At 51.8% G+C, this 6000-nt stretch overlaps 1 protein-coding gene across 1 annotated transcript in view; it reads right to left on the reverse strand.

Moving 5' to 3' along the window:
* Window positions 1-2194, reverse strand: part of LOC132913214 (uncharacterized protein DDB_G0283697) — a 320416-nt gene extending 318222 nt beyond the window's left edge. The window contains exon 1 of the mRNA XM_060971344.1: window positions 2184-2194. The gene's annotated coding sequence lies outside the window, so the exon portion shown is untranslated. The remainder of the gene's footprint in view (window positions 1-2183) is intronic.
* Between the last annotated feature and the right edge of the window lie 3806 nt (window positions 2195-6000).

A 6000-nucleotide genomic window follows, 5' to 3' on the forward strand; every position in this document is an offset into this window, starting at 1 on the left:
ACTAATTGCAAAATCGATAGGAGACGAACGAGACGAGGCGAAGAAGATGGCTAGCGTCCTCTTCGGCAGACGAGCCAGGGGACGAGAAAAAATTCTCCAGCTTCCGGAAAAATTGGTCGGGCTTTAATTAAAGACACCGAGCTGAACATCGACGCATCACCGCCTATTTGTGACGAGGCGTGTTCACGTACATACACGGAACGGTATGTGTGTTGCTGCCGAAATAAAGGACGGTTGATTACCCGGAGGAGTTTCGCTCTGCTGCCTCTCGGCTACCTGCCTTTCACGGCACGTGCTTCTTACGATTTCGACAAAAATTTTTGCCACGCGAAAGATCTCTAAGAACGGTCCAAACAAGACCGGACGACTGACTTTGCTTTTCCGTTTCTTTCAATTACGACGAACGATTTCCTTGGGAACACTGCGAAAGAAATTCGAAAAATCGAAGCGACGCAGACGCCGCTATTCTTTTTCTTTTTTTCTTTTTCCCCCCGCTGAACCGACCAACAGTTGCCAGCCAACCGTCTCTTTTAAACGACTTCCAAACTACCAACTATAATCGAGAATATGAAAATTCGAAAATCCAAGAGCCTTTCTTCCCTTTGGTTTCGTAAACGAACCACAATTGCCAGCCAATCGTCCCGACTTCTTTCAGAGGATTAGCGAAGCTTCGCTTCGTTGAAGAACAAGAGAACCGCGACAGCAGAAAATAGCCGGCTCTGAAAACATTTCCGGCCGATTGAAACGCACAGATTGGTCCGTGAGAAAGAACCAGTTACCAGGACGCGAAAGCAAGACGAAGAGAGAGGCCAGGAGAAAGGAGTCGGAGGTAGAACCGCTCGATTGAGTCCACTGAAACAGTTTGTGTCTGCGGTCCACCGAAATTGATCCGGCAACACCGCGGCAACTGTCTCCAACACTCTCCGGCCCTACGCCCACGCTCTCTTCTCTTCTCTTCTCTTCTCTTCTCTTCTCTTCTCTTCTCGTCTCCTCTTTCGATCCCTCGTCCTCCCTTACCGCCGCCATCGGTAACCGCCACCACATCCTCTCGTTCTCGTTCTAGCCACGCGGACACCTGTGGTACGTCCTCGAGGATCTTGACCCTGCGCGTCGATTTCATCTTCGATCCGGACGATGCAGAATAATCGCCGTCGAAGGGAGAAGAAGAAAGAGAAGAGGGAAAAGATAGAGGAAAAGGAGGAAGGAAGAGGGAAAGCGGAAGAGCAAAGAGAGGAGAAGCGTCGTTCCTCGTCGTGAATAGACCGCGCATATTTATGCGATTAATGGATTTTCGTGCTTCGAGCCACCGGTTTTCTTTCTTTTCTTTTTTTTTCTTTTTTCTCTTTTTTTTTTTCCTTTTTCTCTTGAAAGGTTCACGGATATTTCGAGATTCGATCGTGAGGGGTTGACTGACACCGGAGCGCGGGCATTGATCGCGTTCGAGAAGGGACGAACGTTGAATCTAAACTACCACTGTCAGATCTTCTGGCGGCTCCTTTGACGTTAGATTCCGCGGAATAAACTTGCATGATTCGCGATGTGCAAATCCGAAGCGTCGAAATAGCAAAGAGAAGAGAAAAGGAGACCGGTTGGGAGGAAAGCGGCTGGAAGAAGTAGCAGAGGGTGGCGCGGCAAGAATAAGAAGATGTGGAAAGACAGGGTTGGAGGGTACTCGTTTCCCAAAGGTCGAGCTTCCACGTGTGCGAAAGCGAGATGGGACCAGAGGGTGAGAGCGGAGAAAGAAGGAGACTCGAGGGGGGGAGAGAGAGGGTGGGTGGTGAGCTCGGCGAGGCAAGACGGATGGAGGTCGTAGGACCAGGCCGGGAGGAGATGAAGGAGACGAAAGGAGAGGTCGTAGGAGGAGGAGAGGGTCGAGGTGGAGGGTAGGAGAGAAATAAAGATGGCCGCTCGTGCCTCCGGGGCCGAGCCACCCACTCGAACCACCTTGCTCTCCTCACGGTAATAAAAGGAAAAAGGGGAGAAAACTGAGGAGCAGAGCTGAAGGTGGTAGGTTGGCCTGTGGGGGTGCCACGAACGAACAGCGACGAACGGGGCGGGGGGGCATCCGCGGGGGAAACAGTTCTTATTGATTCAGAGGAGCCACCCTCACGGAGGAGCAAAAGCCTGGTGGACCCGCTCCTGGACTTCTCTCCTTCTCGATCTTCCCTCTTCATCCCCGCGTCAGCCCGTGCCTTTTACGAACGAGTGCTCGCGATCTCCGTCACTTGCGCTCCACCTTTTCCTTCGCCCTTCCAGACTTCTTCCACCGCGATCATCATCCACACCCCCCCCCCGGCCCTTTTCCTCAACTTTGCCGTCTTCATCTTGGCCCTTTTATTTTCTTCCTTCTTATCCTTGTCTCTCTCTCTCTCTCTCTTCCTCCTCTTGCGTTTCAAACAGATTCGTTTACGGTCTCGCCATCGGTGCAAAGTATCCACCGCGCGTCTCGAAGAATCTGGGCCGCCCTGGGTCAATGTTTACCCGCGATTAAAAAGTAACGAGCCCCCGCGCCGTGTGGCGTGGCGTACAAAGTTTGCCCCGGTTATTAAAGGGTAGCCAGGTTTCTCGAGTCGCCAGATTGAAACGAGCGCATAATTGCCGGCTACCTTTTTTCATTTACGCGTATACACGCTCGTGTGTATCATCCGGCGTCCCCTTGGTCGCGTTTACGTTAACCGCCGGGGATGGCCCACGGGTCAAATTGACTCCGACTTTCTGCCCTCTACCCCGTTACGCTCTCGTAAGAGCAGCCCGCGTTTACGGAAGGGAAAAGCGGTTTCAACCACTTTTTCCCCGCATGCCTGTTTACGCTGCCGACACACGGCTACTCCTACTGTCGGCAGGTGTGCGTTTACTCGCTGCTGATGCGTCGTCAAATATAAAACGAGTTCGCCTAAAAGGCCACGTCGTCGTACATCGTACATCGTACGCACACCCCGCTTCTTCCACCCTGCCTCCTTCTGTCCAGCGTGTTTGCGCGGCGTTCGCACCGGCGAATTTTCCAAGCCTGGCCGGATCCATATCGCCGGCGACACCATAATATCTCGTCGTCCTCGTCTCGAGGACTCGCCTGCCTTCGGCTGGGTCTCGCTATCAAACCGATATCGCCGGTGAATCTCGACGAAAGAACGGAAATGGCAACGCGACCGTGGTGTTCACCGACACCGCGATGCATTTCGCCAAGTGAACGTAACGCGAAATGAGAAAGGCAACGTCGTAATTTTGTAGGACTTTTCCTAGCGGTAGCTCTCTCTGTAGAGTCGCCCCATCTCCGCCCCTTTTCTCTTTCTCCGTTCCACCCTCGCCCGTTCGCCCGGCTCTCTGGGCAAATTGACTTTTCCTAATAAACCAACTCGCGAGGCAACTTCGGCGAAAATCATTTAAAACTTTGCCAGACTCGAATTCGCCTCTCGTTTTAATGCGGAGGCCCGCAGAAAGCTGCTCGCACGAGGTGCGTGCATCCTCGTCTCATTCCTCGCTCGTTCCTCCTTTCTTCCGCTCTTTCCGCGCCGCTTACACGCTTCTCCCGCTCATCGTTCGTCGTTTTCTCGTTTCGCATTGTGCCGCGCCGCCTTTGTGCGCTAATAGCCGCGGCGTCTAACCGCGGAGCCGGTTTTCTCCCAGCGTCTGATGGGAAAAACTGACGGAAAATTGGAGAGGCGCCGTCGAACGAGGCCCGACGACCGCTCGATACGCGCTTTCACGCGGAAAGCTTTTCGATACCGAACGACGCTTTTCTCGCCTATCGAATCTCGTCTTCGGCGAAAGAATGACAAATTGCAAACGACTTTTCTAGATTCCTAGATCGATCATCTCCCCCCGCCCTCCCCCCCCTTTTCTTTCAAATAATCTCTTCTTCGTGAAATATACAGAGGGCAGTTTGTCGGAAATAACCAGGCACCAAATGGATGGCACGAGAATCCAAGAACGTAACGTTGACTACACGCGATCGACCCTCCGCCGCGTTAAACTTGCACACGATCCTCGCTTTAACGTTATTTCATCTCGACGAATAATTCAGGAGTCGCTTTCTCGTGGCTGAAACGCGAAGCCGCGACCGCGAGAGACCACCACGCGAGGCGGAAAGAAAAGCCGACCGATATAAAGGGCTGACAGAGGACTGACAGAGAACGATCGTCCGTCGATGATGATTCGATTTTTCGACGTGGTCGAAGCTTTGAAAATCTCTACGTCCTTGCAGCGTCCAACGATGATCTTCGACCGATATCGTTGCAGGATAGGCGATCCACGAGAGTCTGGTGTACGTTTCCGAGTACTTGTAACAACTTGTAACAAGTACAAATAAAGGTAACATACACGAAATGAAAACGAAGAATCGAGCAATTCGGGTGTAATTTTTAACGGTTGACGCTTGTTCTCGCGTAAATAGATTCGTTATTAGCTACGAAAATGGAAAGATTCTCCTGCCGATTGTCGACGATTATCAAACGTTATATCGAGAGTAGCCGGTCGAGTACGAAACAGAGTTGGGACGAAACGTCAAACGTTGCTCAGACGAAGAATGGTTGGGAGGAACCTTCCAACCATTTTTTCGCGTTTTAAGGAACGTACATACACGTGAAAAAAAAAAAAACTGATTCAATATTTGCCGATCTCCGCACACATCAAAGAACAGCTTTGCTTAACAAATAACCTCTGCGAAGTAAATGTTTGCTCGACCTCGAGCTTTGGAGAAAGACTAAAAAGCAGCTCTTCGCGCGAGGTCAGACAGATTTTCGAGGAGAGGAACAAGCCGGGGAAAAATTGACACCACCGCCATTTCCCAGAAGCGGTGAAACTCGAGACTCTGGTTAGTCGCGCAAACATCGGCGATAGTAGTTTTTCGCGGGACGAAATCCGGTGTGTACTTGAGAAGCTGCCCTGGTTTCTCGTCTGCGAGCTTGTTATTCCTGGTTTATGGGTTTTCACGTCGTGCTGGAACGACTCTGGTGGTCGTAGGGGGTGGTGGCTCGTACGTACGGGATTCCGTTACTATTTATTTCATGGCACACGCCCTGCGCGAGGATCGCTTCGAGCGCGAGACAACCGCGATACGTTACGAGGACGAGGAAAAAGCGTGCGGCGCAGCGACACGCTACGATTAAAAATAAGCTCGCGAATCTCGATTCGTTTCCCGACACCGTGTACGCAAGGGTTCTCTGCGAAGCGTGTATAAGAGCCAAGAGCGAAATAAAATCACGAAGAGTTCCACAATCTCACGGACAATCGAACGTATACGCTCTGATAATCACGCTCTGTGCATCGTGCAACGACGTTTTAGCGATTTGCAACGGGAGAGAGAGATGCGAGTTAAGAGGACAATCAGAGTGCAGCAGGGTTAAACAAACGCATCGTGTCTCCAGCTTAAAAAAAAACTAGATGCACACGGCAAAACGAAACGCCACTAAAAAGAAAAAAAAGACAAAAAAAACACTATTCGTTGGAGTGTCTGGACATGCGGAAAAGCATCGAGTGGGAACGAAGGAAGAAAGCGTTCTTGGCCGGCAGCGATCTCGTTTAAAATTCAACCCCTAGCGCGGCGGTGAGACGGCGGAAGGACGACGGGAGGACGGCGAGAGGTGGGCGGGAGGACTGCGGGAGGACGGCGGGAGGACCGTGGGAGGACGGCAGGGGCGGCGCGAGGGGATACTATCTCGAGATAATAACGAGTTCTTCCTTTTCGTTTCCTCTTTTTCTCCGGCGATGATACACGGCGAGAGCGGGTACGCGCGGTCTCGAAAAATTAATTATATCTCGAAAGTTAAAATCGAGTTTGGGGGTGGAAAAGGGGTGGAAAAGGGGCGGGCGGGAACACGTTTGTTTTTGTTCGGCGTCGACCCCCGGCCGCCACGGAACGGCAGAAATTTTAAACGAAAGTTTACTAATGAAGGCGACTTCCCCCCTTCCTGCCCTCTTCCGCCTCTCTGGCCGCCCTCCGTATCCAACGTTGCAACGGAGACCGCGGCAAGAGAAGAGAGGAAAATCGCGCTACGCTTTTCC

The sequence above is a fragment of the Bombus pascuorum genome, chromosome 13 (genome assembly GCF_905332965.1).
Source record: "Bombus pascuorum chromosome 13, iyBomPasc1.1, whole genome shotgun sequence".
NCBI lineage: Eukaryota > Metazoa > Arthropoda > Insecta > Hymenoptera > Apidae > Bombus > Bombus pascuorum.